The sequence below is a fragment of the Pleurodeles waltl genome, chromosome 12, assembly GCF_031143425.1.
Source record: "Pleurodeles waltl isolate 20211129_DDA chromosome 12, aPleWal1.hap1.20221129, whole genome shotgun sequence".
In the NCBI taxonomy this organism is placed as follows: Eukaryota; Metazoa; Chordata; class Amphibia; order Caudata; family Salamandridae; genus Pleurodeles; species Pleurodeles waltl.
Window position 1 is genome coordinate 2,708,400 of NC_090451.1, and position 19,210 is coordinate 2,727,609.

At 39.6% G+C, this 19,210-nt stretch overlaps 5 non-coding genes across 5 annotated transcripts; all 5 read left to right on the forward strand.

Annotated features, from left to right (window-relative positions):
• The first annotated feature begins 2,523 nt into the window (after positions 1-2,523).
• TRNAS-GCU (transfer RNA serine (anticodon GCU)) lies at positions 2,524-2,605 on the forward strand. The gene has a single exon. It is a non-coding gene; the product is annotated as a tRNA-Ser (tRNA).
• Positions 2,606-3,103: 498 nt separating this feature from the next.
• TRNAL-AAG (transfer RNA leucine (anticodon AAG)) lies at positions 3,104-3,185 on the forward strand. The gene has a single exon. It is a non-coding gene; the product is annotated as a tRNA-Leu (tRNA).
• A 4,654-nt stretch (positions 3,186-7,839) lies between these two features.
• On the forward strand, positions 7,840-7,921 carry TRNAS-GCU (transfer RNA serine (anticodon GCU)). Its single transcript has one exon. It is a non-coding gene; the product is annotated as a tRNA-Ser (tRNA).
• A 498-nt stretch (positions 7,922-8,419) lies between these two features.
• Positions 8,420-8,501, forward strand: TRNAL-AAG (transfer RNA leucine (anticodon AAG)). Its single transcript has one exon. It is a non-coding gene; the product is annotated as a tRNA-Leu (tRNA).
• Positions 8,502-19,063: 10,562 nt separating this feature from the next.
• Positions 19,064-19,145, forward strand: TRNAL-AAG (transfer RNA leucine (anticodon AAG)). Its single transcript has one exon. It is a non-coding gene; the product is annotated as a tRNA-Leu (tRNA).
• The last annotated feature ends 65 nt before the right edge of the window (positions 19,146-19,210 follow it).

Here is a 19,210-nt window from a genome sequence, read left to right on the forward strand (position 1 = left end):
ATGGCAAAAAATAATAGGAGGAGGGAAGAAAAACAAAGGGAAAAATTATTCAGGGCAAGATCAAAGGGGAAACCAAGAAGGGAAGAGATTGATATGAGGGAATTTTAGTATGTAAAATTAGTAGGGAAGATTTGTGTGATGACAAGAGTCATCAGAGGAGGGATTGCTGGAGTGTGTCTTTTAAAATTAATATTAACATGAAAAGCTTACAATATATTGTGTAATGAAGCTGCATAAAAAATGTGTTAACGTAGAAATAATGCACACGTTTGAAATGTGCCCACGGGGAGTGGCTACCAATGTATACGAAGACTAATGAAAGTTATTAATGCTGAATTAATTATGTACTAATGTTTTTAATTTGTATTAACATATCAAAATTGGAGTTATGTATTAGGAGTTTGTTCATTAAGCAGTAGGCCTTAGTTTAGCGAAGGTCTGTGCCTAGCTGCCTGGTCTCATATTAAACTGTCTTTTTCTAACGTGCAATGTGCTATTTTCCTGAAGGACATGAAACTGTACTTTCCCAGAAGCTAGAGATGTGTGTAGCTGTAGTAAATTCTTTCTCATGGGACCCTACTTGCTGAAGGAGACATTCTTGCTGAATGCAACAGTGTAATTTGTAACAGGTGCAAGGCTGCCTGTAGAAGGAGAAAACAATGGAACTACTGACTGTAACGTAAAATGTAACTTTTCTTACCTGTCATTCCAACCGATGAAAACGTCAATAACATGGGCCAATCAACGACATGAGAACTGTGGTTTGTGTAAAACTCTGGTGAAGATTATTGGACAGAGATGGCGATGCACCAATGATTATCCATTGAGGAATTAGGAGTAAATTAGACAGCTTTGATTTAACCACATGACCCGAGGAGAAATCAGGCATTTATTGGACATTCCACTCCAAGCCATTCTTTGCCATTCTACTGAGCCATTTAGGCCATTTAGTTTGAGACTTTGCCGTTTGTTCGCCCTGTTACTCTAAACCACCCTTTACTTATTCCTTACCTGATACTTACTTCTCCTCTATATGAGGGAAGTTCTTGTTCCTTAGCTATGCCATACTGATACTTTGCCCTGCCCTTTCTTTGCTGATGATGCAAATGACTGATGTCCCGAGGACGAAGACTGACGCTGTTTGCTGATCCGTTGGATGGGTAACTATCTGATGAAAATTTTAATTGTCTGTTTGCCTTTTCTTTCTAGGTACCAACTGCTCTTTGATAGAGGCCATAGTTAGATGTTTTCCAAATTTGTGTTTGCTAAATTGTTTTGCATGAAGCCCAACATGCTGATGCTAATACGAGGTTATTTAAGGTGTTCACTAAAATCTGACGCAAATAGACAAATGACTGAGTTCTTGCTTTGTTGAACCATGCACTACTGAGACTTTGCTAAGTTGCTTCTTAATAATTATATGTTAATACTGAGTGAATATTCTCTATGCATTGATTAATTGCATTTCTATTTGCATATCTGAAGAGTTACTAATGAGATGAATTGCTGATGAGATTAACAGAAATTACTTTAGATTGTAACCAGTAGGGAAATAAATATCCTAACACTTAACTAAATTGGTGTGGTTATTCATGACTGAAAGATCATGGTGTGTTCACTTTATTGACTCTCATTAAAGGTTATTGATTAGCATGCTGATTAGTTATTGCGATTGTTGTTGAGATATTGATCTATTTATTTGTGATGCCAAAAGACATCTCGTACTGGGAAGTCCCCGAACCTGGTCTAAAAGGTTCATGGACCTAGGCGTGTCTCCTTGTAAGTTTACTTATCAAGGCTCTGACGCGCCTTCACTAATAAAAAGTAATCTGATTGCTTGCTGCGGAGTCATCGTCAACAAAAACTACCAAAATATTACTTCAATGTATTGTAATTACGACTGCCTCAGTTTTATGCATTACGTGAGTAGTCGGACAGCAATTTATTTAGCGCAAAAATATTTCTTGTTGATGCACGTACGTTTTTAAACTGAAGTGTCATAGCTGTAGCGGCAATACTCCCAGTTTAGGTGGTTTTATAAACTAAGTTTTACTTTCTCCTACTTAAAACTTTTTGCAGAACAATGCACATTAAATGGGAAGGCAGTTTTCCTTAATTGTGTACTATTTGCTGCCTAATGTTGACATGTAAGCACACCACCAATAACTGACACCTAGAGACTCGAAAGCGCCATACCAGTACAATATTTGTATGATATTGCACTTTAAATCCACGTACAACTGAATTAAAGCAATCTTAGCTCATTTGAGGGTAGTGTGATAGTACATCACATATGGCTAGAACACGTTTGGAAAGTGTAATTTTCATGATTACATTACATTTAACATATAAATTCAAGCTGAAGTAGGGATGGACAACAAGGTCGTATAGAGCAAAGCTGAAGACAGCAAGTTCCCATAACAATCTGTAAATATATGCTCTTTATTATGTTTAGACAACTATCACCTAATAGAACACATTTTGGCTACCATATTTTGTACTCCTGAAACATGGTGATTCGAAGACGAGGTGGCCGAGTGGTTAAGGCGATGGACTGCTAATCCATTGTGCTCTGCACGCGTGGGTTCGAATCCCATCCTCGTCGGTTTATTGTTCCGTCTTTAGTATGTGGTAGGGCTGGGTTAACCCTATTTTATGTGAAAGTTAAATGACATATCCCATGGTATTTCCGGCAGTACAACGGCTCAGTTTGGAAACACCACTCAGTTGAGTACTGTGCTTAGGCATTACTGTAAACAGCGCCAGCCGGGTTCTACTCATGAATCACAAAATCTTTCCTGAGGCGGAGGGTTGGTAAGTTGAGGGACATAGATAATTTGATTCCTTATCCTTAAAGAAAGAGAAGCAGCGCGTGCGGGACGCCAATGTAAGGGTTGTCTTCCTACGGACTCTCAGGACTGGCGCTCCCTGACACTTCCCATGGCCCGGGGCCAATCCTGACCTACTGAATGTATCACGTGCCTGCTGCTGTTGGCGTTGACTTTCCTAGGATCACTTCACAGGCTATTCACCCTTATTCTCCAAGTCCCCTATACAACAGAACATCTCACTTCAGAAAGCTTACAGAAACAGGTTTGCACAGGGTAGTGTGGCCGAGCGGTCTAAGGCGCTGGATTAAGGCTCCGGTCTCTTTGGAGGCGTGGGTTCGAATCCCACTGCTGCCAGCATTTTTCAACTCACAAACGTATTTTGTCTGCATCAGTGTCTCACTCTCTGCCTTCTGCACCTACGATCCACATAGCGAGAGGTAAGACTATGTAAAGTGGTGACGTATATATATAAGGGTAGCCAGACAGTGGGACCGAGCCTTCTTATTTTAAAAAACCACAACCTAAGGTGACAAGAATTGTATCGGTAAACAAACCAGCTGTCTTGAAGTCTAACTATAGAGGCGACGAGAGGGGTCACTGTGATGCTGAAAGTTCAGTGAGTGTAAACAGTAGAACGCTGTGTGATACGTTTCCTTGTAGTGATGACAGCTCGCGTTTCTAAAGCAGAGAGCAAACATACAATGGGGAAGAAGAATAAATAAGGAAAGACATATATTATATGAAGACAGTTATTATACTTTGCTTTTCACCTGTAACTCGCTCAACTGTCGGTGAATGCTGCGTTACCCCGCATAGCCAGGTCACCACAGCGGGTGTCCACAGTGTTTGGCCAAGTTACTATAGTTGTGAGCTTGTAGATGTGAGGTAGCGTGGCTGAGCAGGCTAAACTGGCTAGATTTAGGCTCCAGTCTCTCTGGAGCCGTGGTCTTGAATCCCAACACTTTAAGTTTACTTGAACCAAATACTTTTGCAAAAAAGGTTCATGTAATAAATATTCATTAGGGTCGTGGTTGTGAGTATGACACTAATGGATAAAAGTGGGACTAACAATGCTACCATTCCTGAGACTACCACTGCACTAACAGCCTGGGAGAGGTTTGAGCTGGATACAAGATACTTGCATGAGGGAACTAACTCGAAAGGGGAGCTATCCACTGATGAATTCTATCGCTTGCTGAGTGAGTATGTTGACACAATGGATGCAAAAGATTGTTTTGTGTGTACACAGATTCCTGTTACGGTACAAGAGGGGGTTACCTATCATAGACTGTCATTAACATATGGGATACGTTGTAGTCTGTTACTAACAAGATTCTATAACCAGGAAGAGATTCAATATTTTTACTCAAATCATGATCTTGTGTTTTCTAATGTGCCTATCATAGAGGATGTGAGTGGGGTAGCTAAGTACGATAGCATAAAGTTAGTTAAAGGATTCTTTCAGGCAACATTAACAATTAGTACATCTTATGCACACCACAATAATTTGACATGTTTGCTTACACCTGTAGAGAAAAGCTTTTTAGATCACACGGAAGAGAGAAGAAGGGCATTGAAGGGTAAACTAGAGAAAGGATTACAGCAACGGGCCTTTGCTAGTAGTGACGGTTATAGTGCAATTAGAGAACAAGGGAAGTTAGCTTTAGACGCACTACATGTAGGAAAGCTTTGCATATCCAAGACCAAATCATACTATGACAATGTGTTTGTGGGAATGAGTGAATGTAAGCGTGTGTTTTTGTTTCAGAGTAAATGGACGTTCATGTTAAATGGACAGGATCCAGCAATCCCCGGGATTTATTATATATGTGGACTTAATGCTTATTACCGTCTTCCAAAGGGATAGTATGGGACATGTTATTTGGGGATAGTTTTCCCAAAGATATATCAACTTGACGATTTGAAAAGGTTACCAAAATTGTCTGAATTACATCGTACTAGACATAAGAAAGAGACTGCTGCTGGTGTAGTAGGAGACATATTTGGGATGATAATTTCTTCAGTGGGAGTTATTATGAACTCCATAAAGATTCAAAAGTTGTCTACTATTGAGGATAACATGCTGACAAACTTTTCAGGGGCTATACTCCTGATGCATACTGAACTTGCTGCGGAGGGGGCTATGACTCTTCAAAACAGGCTTGCTTTAGACATTCTTTTAGTGAAAAATGGCAGAGTTTGTAGATTGCTCAATGGGTGTAATTGTTGCGCTTACATACCAGATAATAGTAAAGAGATTAGAAGTATGCTTACTAACTTGACTAGGGATAGTACGGACTTGAAGGATTTGAAAGAACCAGGTGTTTGGAAAAAGGTTGGGAAAGGATTTGCTTCAGTGGGAAATTGGATTAGTAACATTTGGCATGGGATATTGTCTAAAATAATACAGGGGATATTGATTGTTATAGATTGCTTATTTGGATCATGGGTGGCATGTAAAATTAGTAAAAGAATAAAATTTAAGATGGCAAAAAATAATAGGAGGAGGGAAGAAAAACAAAGGGAAAAATTATTCTGGGCAAGATCAAAGGGGAAACCAAGAAGGGAAGAGATTGATATGAGGGAATTTTAGTATGTAAAATTAGTAGGGAAGATTTGTGTGATGACAAGAGTCATCAGAGGAGGGATTGCTGGAGTGTGTCTTTTAAAATTAATATTAACATGAAAAGCTTACAATATATTGTGTAATGAAGCTGCATAAAAAATGTGTTAACGTAGAAATAATGCACACGTTTGAAATGTGCCCACGGGGAGTGGCTACCAATGTATACGAAGACTAATGAAAGTTATTAATGCTGAATTAATTATGTACTAATGTTTTTAATTTGTATTAACATATCAAAATTGGAGTTATGTATTAGGAGTTTGTTCATTAAGCAGTAGGCCTTAGTTTAGCGAAGGTCTGTGCCTAGCTGCCTGGTCTCATATTAAACTGTCTTTTTCTAACGTGCAATGTGCTATTTTCCTGAAGGACATGAAACTGTACTTTCCCAGAAGCTAGAGATGTGTGTAGCTGTAGTAAATTCTTTCTCATGGGACCCTACTTGCTGAAGGAGACATTCTTGCTGAATGCAACAGTGTAATTTGTAACAGGTGCAAGGCTGCCTGTAGAAGGAGAAAACAATGGAACTACTGACTGTAACGTAAAATGTAACTTTTCTTACCTGTCATTCCAACCGATGAAAACGTCAATAACATGGGCCAATCAACGACATGAGAACTGTGGTTTGTGTAAAACTCTGGTGAAGATTATTGGACAGAGATGGCGATGCACCAATGATTATCCATTGAGGAATTAGGAGTAAATTAGACAGCTTTGATTTAACCACATGACCCGAGGAGAAATCAGGCATTTATTGGACATTCCACTCCAAGCCATTCTTTGCCATTCTACTGAGCCATTTAGGCCATTTAGTTTGAGACTTTGCCGTTTGTTCGCCCTGTTACTCTAAACCACCCTTTACTTATTCCTTACCTGATACTTACTTCTCCTCTATATGAGGGAAGTTCTTGTTCCTTAGCTATGCCATACTGATACTTTGCCCTGCCCTTTCTTTGCTGATGATGCAAATGACTGATGTCCCGAGGACGAAGACTGACGCTGTTTGCTGATCCGTTGGATGGGTAACTATCTGATGAAAATTTTAATTGTCTGTTTGCCTTTTCTTTCTAGGTACCAACTGCTCTTTGATAGAGGCCATAGTTAGATGTTTTCCAAATTTGTGTTTGCTAAATTGTTTTGCATGAAGCCCAACATGCTGATGCTAATACGAGGTTATTTAAGGTGTTCACTAAAATCTGACGCAAATAGACAAATGACTGAGTTCTTGCTTTGTTGAACCATGCACTACTGAGACTTTGCTAAGTTGCTTCTTAATAATTATATGTTAATACTGAGTGAATATTCTCTATGCATTGATTAATTGCATTTCTATTTGCATATCTGAAGAGTTACTAATGAGATGAATTGCTGATGAGATTAACAGAAATTACTTTAGATTGTAACCAGTAGGGAAATAAATATCCTAACACTTAACTAAATTGGTGTGGTTATTCATGACTGAAAGATCATGGTGTGTTCACTTTATTGACTCTCATTAAAGGTTATTGATTAGCATGCTGATTAGTTATTGCGATTGTTGTTGAGATATTGATCTATTTATTTGTGATGCCAAAAGACATCTCGTACTGGGAAGTCCCCGAACCTGGTCTAAAAGGTTCATGGACCTAGGCGTGTCTCCTTGTAAGTTTACTTATCAAGGCTCTGACGCGCCTTCACTAATAAAAAGTAATCTGATTGCTTGCTGCGGAGTCATCGTCAACAAAAACTACCAAAATATTACTTCAATGTATTGTAATTACGACTGCCTCAGTTTTATGCATTACGTGAGTAGTCGGACAGCAATTTATTTAGCGCAAAAATATTTCTTGTTGATGCACGTACGTTTTTAAACTGAAGTGTCATAGCTGTAGCGGCAATACTCCCAGTTTAGGTGGTTTTATAAACTAAGTTTTACTTTCTCCTACTTAAAACTTTTTGCAGAACAATGCACATTAAATGGGAAGGCAGTTTTCCTTAATTGTGTACTATTTGCTGCCTAATGTTGACATGTAAGCACACCACCAATAACTGACACCTAGAGACTCGAAAGCGCCATACCAGTACAATATTTGTATGATATTGCACTTTAAATCCACGTACAACTGAATTAAAGCAATCTTAGCTCATTTGAGGGTAGTGTGATAGTACATCACATATGGCTAGAACACGTTTGGAAAGTGTAATTTTCATGATTACATTACATTTAACATATAAATTCAAGCTGAAGTAGGGATGGACAACAAGGTCGTATAGAGCAAAGCTGAAGACAGCAAGTTCCCATAACAATCTGTAAATATATGCTCTTTATTATGTTTAGACAACTATCACCTAATAGAACACATTTTGGCTACCATATTTTGTACTCCTGAAACATGGTGATTCGAAGACGAGGTGGCCGAGTGGTTAAGGCGATGGACTGCTAATCCATTGTGCTCTGCACGCGTGGGTTCGAATCCCATCCTCGTCGGTTTATTGTTCCGTCTTTAGTATGTGGTAGGGCTGGGTTAACCCTATTTTATGTGAAAGTTAAATGACATATCCCATGGTATTTCCGGCAGTACAACGGCTCAGTTTGGAAACACCACTCAGTTGAGTACTGTGCTTAGGCATTACTGTAAACAGCGCCAGCCGGGTTCTACTCATGAATCACAAAATCTTTCCTGAGGCGGAGGGTTGGTAAGTTGAGGGACATAGATAATTTGATTCCTTATCCTTAAAGAAAGAGAAGCAGCGCGTGCGGGACGCCAATGTAAGGGTTGTCTTCCTACGGACTCTCAGGACTGGCGCTCCCTGACACTTCCCATGGCCCGGGGCCAATCCTGACCTACTGAATGTATCACGTGCCTGCTGCTGTTGGCGTTGACTTTCCTAGGATCACTTCACAGGCTATTCACCCTTATTCTCCAAGTCCCCTATACAACAGAACATCTCACTTCAGAAAGCTTACAGAAACAGGTTTGCACAGGGTAGTGTGGCCGAGCGGTCTAAGGCGCTGGATTAAGGCTCCGGTCTCTTTGGAGGCGTGGGTTCGAATCCCACTGCTGCCAGCATTTTTCAACTCACAAACGTATTTTGTCTGCATCAGTGTCTCACTCTCTGCCTTCTGCACCTACGATCCACATAGCGAGAGGTAAGACTATGTAAAGTGGTGACGTATATATATAAGGGTAGCCAGACAGTGGGACCGAGCCTTCTTATTTTAAAAAACCACAACCTAAGGTGACAAGAATTGTATCGGTAAACAAACCAGCTGTCTTGAAGTCTAACTATAGAGGCGACGAGAGGGGTCACTGTGATGCTGAAAGTTCAGTGAGTGTAAACAGTAGAACGCTGTGTGATACGTTTCCTTGTAGTGATGACAGCTCGCGTTTCTAAAGCAGAGAGCAAACATACAATGGGGAAGAAGAATAAATAAGGAAAGACATATATTATATGAAGACAGTTATTATACTTTGCTTTTCACCTGTAACTCGCTCAACTGTCGGTGAATGCTGCGTTACCCCGCATAGCCAGGTCACCACAGCGGGTGTCCACAGTGTTTGGCCAAGTTACTATAGTTGTGAGCTTGTAGATGTGAGGTAGCGTGGCTGAGCAGGCTAAACTGGCTAGATTTAGGCTCCAGTCTCTCTGGAGCCGTGGTCTTGAATCCCAACACTTTAAGTTTACTTGAACCAAATACTTTTGCAAAAAAGGTTCATGTAATAAATATTCATTAGGGTCGTGGTTGTGAGTATGACACTAATGGATAAAAGTGGGACTAACAATGCTACCATTCCTGAGACTACCACTGCACTAACAGCCTGGGAGAGGTTTGAGCTGGATACAAGATACTTGCATGAGGGAACTAACTCGAAAGGGGAGCTATCCACTGATGAATTCTATCGCTTGCTGAGTGAGTATGTTGACACAATGGATGCAAAAGATTGTTTTGTGTGTACACAGATTCCTGTTACGGTACAAGAGGGGGTTACCTATCATAGACTGTCATTAACATATGGGATACGTTGTAGTCTGTTACTAACAAGATTCTATAACCAGGAAGAGATTCAATATTTTTACTCAAATCATGATCTTGTGTTTTCTAATGTGCCTATCATAGAGGATGTGAGTGGGGTAGCTAAGTACGATAGCATAAAGTTAGTTAAAGGATTCTTTCAGGCAACATTAACAATTAGTACATCTTATGCACACCACAATAATTTGACATGTTTGCTTACACCTGTAGAGAAAAGCTTTTTAGATCACACGGAAGAGAGAAGAAGGGCATTGAAGGGTAAACTAGAGAAAGGATTACAGCAACGGGCCTTTGCTAGTAGTGACGGTTATAGTGCAATTAGAGAACAAGGGAAGTTAGCTTTAGACGCACTACATGTAGGAAAGCTTTGCATATCCAAGACCAAATCATACTATGACAATGTGTTTGTGGGAATGAGTGAATGTAAGCGTGTGTTTTTGTTTCAGAGTAAATGGACATTCATGTTAAATAGACAGGATCCAGCAATCCCCGGGATTTATTATATATGTGGACCTAATGCTTATTACCGTCTTCCAAAGGGATAGTATGGGACATGTTATTTGGGGATAGTTTTCCCAAAGATATATCAACTTGACGATTTGAAAAGGTTACCAAAATTGTCTGAATTACATCGTACTAGACTTAAGAAAGAGACTGCTGCTGGTGTAGTAGGAGACATATTTGGGACGATAATTTCTTCAGTGGGAGTTATTATGAACTCCATAAAGATTCAAAAGTTGTCTACTATTGAGGATAACATGCTGACAAACTTTTCAGGGGCTATACTCCTGATGGATACTGAACATGCTGCGGAGGGGGCTATGACTCTTCAAAACAGGCTTGCTTTAGACATTCTTTTAGTGAAAAATGGCAGAGTTTGTAGATTGCTCAATGGGTGTAATTGTTGCGCTTACATACCAGATAATAGTAATGAGATTAGAAGTATGCTTACTAACTTGACTAGGGATAGTACGGACTTGAAGGATTTGAAAGAACCAGGTGTTTGGAAAAAGGTTGGGAAAGGATTTGCTTCAGTGGGAAATTGGATTAGTAACATTTGGCATGGGATATTGTCTAAAATAATACAGGGGATATTGATTGTTATAGATTGCTTATTTGGATCATGGGTGGCATGTAAAATTAGTAAAAGAATAAAATTGAAGATGGCGAAAAATAATAGGAGGAGGGAAGAAAAACAAAGGGAAAAATTATTCAGGGCAAGATCAAAGGGGAAACCAAGAAGGGAAGAGATTGATATGAGGGAATTTTAGTATGTAAAATTAGTAGGGAAGATTTGTGTGATGACAAGAGTCATCAGAGGAGGGATTGCTGGAGTGTGTCTTTTAAAATTAATATTAACATGAAAAGCTTACAATATATTGTGTAATGAAGCTGCATAAAAAATGTGTTCACGTAAAAATAATGCACACGTTAGAAATGTGCCCACGGGGAGTGGCTACCAATGTATACGAAGACTAATGAAAGTTATTAATGCTGAATTAATTATGTACTAATGTTTTTAATTTGTATTAACATATCAAAATTGGAGTTATGTATTAGGAGTTTGTTCATTAAGCAGTAGGCCTTAGTTTAGCGAAGGTCTGTGCCTACCTGCCTGGTCTCATATTAAACTGTCTTTTTCTAACGTGCAATGTGCTATTTTGCTGAAGGACATGAAACTGTACTTTCCCAAAAGCTAGAGATGTGTGTAGCTGTAGTAAATTCTTTCTCAATGGACCCTACTTGCTCAAGGAGACATTCTCGCTGAATGCAACAGTGTAATTTGTAACAGGTGCAAGGCTGCCTGGAGTAGGAGAAAACAATGGAACTACTGACTGTAGCGTAAAATGTAACTTTTCTTACCTGACATTCCAACCGATGAAAACGTCAATAACATCGGCCAATCAACGACATGAGAACTGTGGTTTGTGTAAAACTCTGGTGAAGATTATTGGACAGAGATGGCGATGCACCAATGATTATCCATTGAGGAATTAGGAGTAAATTAGACAGTTTTGATTTAACCACATGACCCGAGGAGAAATCAGGCATTTATTGGACATTCCACTCCAAGCCATTCTTTGCCATTCTACTGAGCCATTTAGGCCATTTCGTTTGAGACTTTGCCGTTTGTTCGCCCTGTTACTCTAAACCACCCTTTACTTATTCCTTACCTGATACTTACTTCTCCTCTATATGAGGGAAGTTCTTGTTCCTTAGCTATGCCATACTGATACTTTGCCCTGTCATTTCTTTGCTGATGATGCAAACGACTGATGTCCTGAGGAAGAAGACTGACGATGTTTGCTGATCCGTTGGATGGGTAACTATCTGATGAAAATTGTAATTGTCTGTTTGCCTTTTCTTTCTAGGTACCAACGCTCTTTGATAGAGGCCATAGTTAGATGTTTTCCAAATTTGTGTTTGCTAAATTGTTTTGCATGAAGCCCAACATGCTGATGCTAATACGAGGTTATTTAAGGTGTTCACTAAAATCTGACGCAAATAGACAAATGACTGAGTTCTTGCTTTGTTGAACCATGCACTACTGAGACTTTGCTAAGTTGCTTCTTAATAATTATGTGTTAATACTGAGTGAATATTCTCTATGCATTGATTAATTGCGTTTCTAATTGCAAATCTGAAGAGTTACTAATGCAATGAATTGCTGATGAGATTAACAGAAATGACTTTAGATTGTAACCAGTAGGGAAATAAATATCCTAACACTTATCTAAATTGGTGTGGTTATTCATGACTGAAATATCATGGTGTGTTCACTTTATTGACTCTCATTAAAGGTTATTGATTAGCATGCTGATTAGTTATTGCGATTGTTGTTGAGATATTGATCTATTGATTTGTGATGCCAAAAGACATCTCGTACTAGGAAGTCCCCGAACCTGGTCTAAAAGGTTCATCGACCTAGGCGTGTCTCCTTGTAAGTTTACTTATCAAGGCTCTGACGCGCCTTCACTAATAAAAAGTAATCTGATCGCTTGCTGCGGAGTCATCGTCAACAAAAACTACCAAAATATTACTTCAATGTATTGTAATTACGACTGCCTCAGTTTTATGCATTACGTGAGTAGTCGGACAGCAATTTATTTAGCGCAAAAATATTTCTTGTTGATGCACGTACGTTTTTAAACTGAAGTGTCATAGCTGTAGCGGCAATACTCCCAGTTTAGGTGGTTTTATAAACTAAGTTTTACTTTCTCCTACTTAAAACATTTTGCAGAACTATGCACATTAAATGGGAAAGCAGTTTTCCTTAATTGTGTACTATTTGCTGCCTAATGTTGACATGTAAGCACACCACCAATAACTGACACCTAGAGACTCGAAAGCGCCATACCATTACAATATTTGTATGATATTTCACTTTAAATCCACGTACAACTGAATTAAAGCAATCTTAGCTCATTTGAGGGTAGTGTGATAGTACATCACATATGGATAGAACACGTTTGGAAAGTGTAATTTTCATGATTACATTACATTTAACATATAAATTCAAGCTGAAGTAGGGATGGACAACAAGGTCGTATAGAGCAAAGCTGAAGACAACAAGTTACCATAACAATCTGTAAATATATGCTCTTTATTATGTTTAGACAACTATCACCTAATAGAACACATTTTGGCTACCATATTTTGTACTCCTGAAACATGGTGTTTTGAAAACAAGGCGGCCGAGTGGTTAGGGCGCTGGACTGCTAATACATTGTGCTCTGCACGCGTGGGTTCGAATCCCATCCTCGTCGGTTTATTGTTCCGTCTTTAGTTTTTAGTATGTGGTAGGGCTGGGTTAACCCTATTTTATGTGAAAGTTAAATGACATATCCCATGGTATTTCCGGCAGTACAACGGCTCAGTTTGGAAACACCGCTCAGTTGAGTACTGTGCTTAGGCATTACTGTAAACAGCGCCAGCCGGGTTCTGCTCATGAATCACAAAATCTTTCCTGAGGCGGAGGGTTGGTAAGTTGAGGGACGTCGATAGTTTGATTCCTTATCCTTAAAGAAAGAGAACCAGCGCGTGCGGGACGCCAATGTAAGGGTTGTCTTCCTAAGGACTCTCAGGACTGGCGCTCCCTGACACCTCCCATGGCCCGGGGCCAATCCTGACCTACTGAATGTATCACGTGCCTGCTGCTGTTGGCGTTGACTTTCCTAGGATCACTTCACAGGCTATACACCCTTATTCTCCAAGTCCCCTATACAACAGAACATCTCACTTCAGAAAGCTTACAGAAACAGGTTTGCACAGGGTAGTGTGGCCGAGCGGTCTAAGGCGCTGGATTAAGGCTCTGGTCTCTTAGGAGGCGTGGGTTCGAATCCCACTGCTGGCAGCATTTTTCAACTCACAAACGTATTTTGTCTGCATCAGTGTCTCACTCTCTGCCTTCTGCACCTACGATCCACATAGCTAGAGGTAAGACTATGTAAAGTGGTGACGTATATATATAAGGGTAGCCAGACAGTGGGACCGAGCCTTCTTATTTTACAAAACCACAACCTAAGGTGACAAGAATTGTATCGGTAAACAAACCAGCTGTCTTGAAGTCTAACTATAGAGGCGACGAGAAGGGTCACTGTGATGCTGAAAGTTCAGTGAGTGTAAACAGTAGAACGCTGTGTGATACGTTTCCTTGTAGTGATGACAGCTCGCGTTTCTAAAGCAGAGAGCAAACATACAATGGGGAAGAAGAATAAATAAGGAAAGACATATATTATATGAAGACAGTTATTATACTTTGCTTTTCACCTGTAACTCGCTCAACTGTCGGTGAATGCTGCGTTACCCCGCATAGCCAGGTCACCACAGCGGGTGTCCACAGTGTTTGGCCAAGTTACTATAGTTGTGAGCTTGTAGATGTGAGGTAGCGTGGCTGAGCAGGCTAAACTGGCTAGATTTAGGCTCCAGTCTCTCTGGAGCCGTGGTCTTGAATCCCAACACTTTAAGTTTACTTGAACCAAATACTTTTGCAAAAAAGGTTCATGTAATAAATATTCATTAGGGTCGTGGTTGTGAGTATGACACTAATGGATAAAAGTGGGACTAACAATGCTACCATTCCTGAGACTACCACTGCACTAACAGCCTGGGAGAGGTTTGAGCTGGATACAAGATACTTGCATGAGGGAACTAACTCGAAAGGGGAGCTATCCACTGATGAATTCTATCGCTTGCTGAGTGAGTATGTTGACACAATGGATGCAAAAGATTGTTTTGTGTGTACACAGATTCCTGTTTCGGTACAAGAGGGGGTTACCTATCATAGACTGTCATTAACATATGGGATACGTTGTAGTCTGTTACTAACAAGATTCTATAACCAGGAAGAGATTCAATATTTTTACTCAAATCATGATCTTGTGTTTTCTAATGTGCCTATCATAGAGGATGTGAGTGGGGTAGCTAAGTACTATAGCATAAAGTTAGTTAAAGGATTCTTTCAGGCAACATTAACAATTAGTACATCTTATGCACACCACAATAATTTGACATGTTTGCTTACACCTGTAGAGAAAAGCTTTTTAGATCACACGGAAGAGAGAAGAAGGGCATTGAAGGGTAAACTAGAGAAAGGATTACAGCAACGGGCCTTTGCTAGTAGTGACGGTTATAGTGCAATTAGAGAACAAGGGAAGTTAGCTTTAGACGCACTACATGTAGGAAAGCTTTGCATATCCAAGACCAAATCATACTATGACAATGTGTTTGTGGGAATGAGTGAATGTAAGCGTGTGCTTTTGTTTCAGAGTAAATGGACATTCATGTTAAATAGACAGGATCCTGCAATCCCCGGGATTTATTATATATGTGGACCTAATGCTTATTACCGTCTTCCAAAGGGATAGTATGGGACATGTTATTTGGGGATAGTTTTCCCAAAGATATATCAACTTGACGATTTGAAAAGGTTACCAAAATTGTCTGAATTACATCGTACTAGACTTAAGAAAGAGACTGCTGCTGGTGTAGTAGGAGACATATTTGGGACGATAATTTCTTCAGTGGGAGTTATTATGAACTCCATAAAGATTCAAAAGTTGTCTACTATTGAGGATAACATGCTGACAAACTTTTCAGGGGCTATACTCCTGATGGATACTGAACATGCTGCGGAGGGGGCTATGACTCTTCAAAACAGGCTTGCTTTAGACATTCTTTTAGTGAAAAATGGCAGAGTTTGTAGATTGCTCAATGGGTGTAATTGTTGCGCTTACATACCAGATAATAGTAATGAGATTAGAAGTATGCTTACTAACTTGACTAGGGATAGTACGGACTTGAAGGATTTGAAAGAACCAGGTGTTTGGAAAAAGGTTGGGAAAGGATTTGCTTCAGTGGGAAATTGGATTAGTAACATTTGGCATGGGATATTGTCTAAAATAATACAGGGGATATTGATTGTTATAGATTGCTTATTTGGATCATGGGTGGCATGTAAAATTAGTAAAAGAATAAAATTGAAGATGGCGAAAAATAATAGGAGGAGGGAAGAAAAACAAAGGGAAAAATTATTCAGGGCAAGATCAAAGGGGAAACCAAGAAGGGAAGAGATTGATATGAGGGAATTTTAGAATGTAAAATTAGTAGGGAAGATTTGTGTGATGACAAGAGTCATCAGAGGAGGGATTGCTGGAGTGTGTCTTTTAAAATTAATATTAACATGAAAAGCTTACAATATATTGTGTAATGAAGCTGCATAAAAAATGTGTTCACGTAAAAATAATGCACACGTTAGAAATGTGCCCACGGGGAGTGGCTACCAATGTATACGAAGACTAATGAAAGTTATTAATGCTGAATTAATTATGTACTAATGTTTTTAATTTGTATTAACATATCAAAATTGGAGTTATGTATTAGGAGTTTGTTTATTAAGCAGTAGGCCTTAGTTTAGCGAAGGTCTGTGCCTACCTGCCTGGTCTCATATTAAACTGTCTTTTTCTAACGTGCAATGTGCTATTTTGCTGAAGGACATGAAACTGTACTTTCCCAAAAGCTAGAGATGTGTGTAGCTGTAGTAAATTCTTTCTCAATGGACCCTACTTGCTCAAGGAGACATTCTTGCTGAATGCAACAGTGTAATTTGTAACAGGTGCAAGGCTGCCTGGAGTAGGAGAAAACAATGGAACTACTGACTGTAGCGTAAAATGTAACTTTTCTTACCTGACATTCCAACCGATGAAAACGTCAATAACATCGGCCAATCAACGACATGAGAACTGTGGTTTGTGTAAAACTCTGGTGAAGATTATTGGACAGAGATGGCGATGCACCAATGATTATCCATTGAGGAATTAGGAGTAAATTAGACAGTTTTGATTTAACCACATGACCCGAGGAGAAATCAGGCATTTATTGGACATTCCACTCCAAGCCATTCTTTGCCATTCTACTGAGCCATTTAGGCCATTTCGTTTGAGACTTTGCCGTTTGTTCGCCCTGTTACTCTAAACCACCCTTTACTTATTCCTTACCTGATACTTACTTCTCCTCTATATGAGGGAAGTTCTTGTTCCTTAGCTATGCCATACTGATACTTTGCCCTGTCCTTTCTTTGCTGATGATGCAAACGACTGATGTCCTGAGGAAGAAGACTGACGATGTTTGCTGATCCGTTGGATGGGTAACTATCTGATGAAAATTGTAATTGTCTGTTTGCCTTTTCTTTCTAGGTACCAACGCTCTTTGATAGAGGCCATAGTTAGATGTTTTCCAAATTTGTGTTTGCTAAATTGTTTTGCATGAAGCCCAACATGCTGATGCTAATACGAGGTTATTTAAGGTGTTCACTAAAATCTGACGCAAATAGACAAATGACTGAGTTCTTGCTTTGTTGAACCATGCACTACTGAGACTTTGCTAAGTTGCTTCTTAATAATTATGTGTTAATACTGAGTGAATATTCTCTATGCATTGATTAATTGCGTTTCTAATTGCAAATCTGAAGAGTTACTAATGCAATGAATTGCTGATGAGATTAACAGAAATGACTTTAGATTGTAACCAGTAGGGAAATAAATATCCTAACACTTATCTAAATTGGTGTGGTTATTCATGACTGAAATATCATGGTGTGTTCACTTTATTGACTCTCATTAAAGGTTATTGATTAGCATGCTGATTAGTTATTGCGATTGTTGTTGAGATATTGATCTATTGATTTGTGATGCCAAAAGACATCTCGTACTAGGAAGTCCCCGAACCTGGTCTAAAAGGTTCATCGACCTAGGCGTGTCTCCTTGTAAGTTTACTTATCAAGGCTCTGACGCGCCTTCACTAATAAAAAGTAATCTGATCGCTTGCTGCGGAGTCATCGTCAACAAAAACTACCAAAATATTACTTCAATGTATTGTAATTACGACTGCCTCAGTTTTATGCATTACGTGAGTAGTCGGACAGCAATTTATTTAGCGCAAAAAAATTTCTTGTTGATGCACGTACGTTTTTAAACTGAAGTGTCATAGCTGTAGCGGCAATACTCCCAGTTTAGGTGGTTTTATAAACTAAGTTTTACTTTCTCCTACTTAAAACATTTTGCAGAACTATGCACATTAAATGGGAAAGCAGTTTTCCTTAATTGTGTACTATTTGCTGCCTAATGTTGACATGTAAGCACACCACCAATAACTGACACCTAGAGACTCGAAAGCGCCATACCATTACAATATTTGTATGATATTGCACTTTAAATCCACGTACAACTGAATTAAAGCAATCTTAGCTCATTTGAGGGTAGTGTGATAGTACATCACATATGGATAGAACACGTTTGGAAAGTGTAATTTTCATGATTACATTACATTTAACATATAAATTCAAGCTGAAGTAGGGATGGACAACAAGGTCGTATAGAGCAAAGCTGAAGACAACAAGTTACCATAACAATCTGTAAATATATGCTCTTTATTATGTTTAGACAACTATCACCTAATAGAACACATTTTGGCTACCATATTTTGTACTCCTGAAACATGGTGTTTTGAAAACAAGGCGGCCGAGTGGTTAGGGCGCTGGACTGCTAATACATTGTGCTCTGCACGCGTGGGTTCGAATCCCATCCTCGTCGGTTTATTGTTCCATCTTTAGTTTTTAGTATGTGGTAGGGCTGGGTTAACCCTATTTTATGTGAAAGTTAAATGACATATCCCATGGTATTTCCGGCAGTACAACGGCTCAGTTTGGAAACACCGCTCAGTTGAGTACTGTGCTTAGGCATTACTGTAAACAGCGCCAGCCGGGTTCTGCTCATGAATCACAAAATCTTTCCTGAGGCGGAGGGTTGGTAAGTTGAGGGACGTCGATAGTTTGATTCCTTATCCTTAAAGAAAGAGAACCAGCGCGTGCGGGACGCCAATGTAAGGGTTGTCTTCCTAAGGACTCTCAGGACTGGCACTCCCTGACACCTCCCATGGCCCGGGGCCAATCCTGACCTACTGAATGTATCACGTGCCTGCTGCTGTTGGCGTTGACTTTCCTAGGATCACTTCACAGGCTATACACCCTTATTCTTCAACTCCCCTATACAACAGAACATCTCACTTCAGAAAGCTTACAGAAAGATGTTTGCACAGGGTAGTGTGGCCGAGCGGTCTAAGGTGCTGGATTAAGGCTCCAGTCTCTTTGGAGGCGTGGGTTCGAATCCCACCGCTGCCAGTATTTTTCAACTCACAAACGTATTTTGTCTGCATCAGTGTCTCACTCTCTGCCTTCTGCACCTA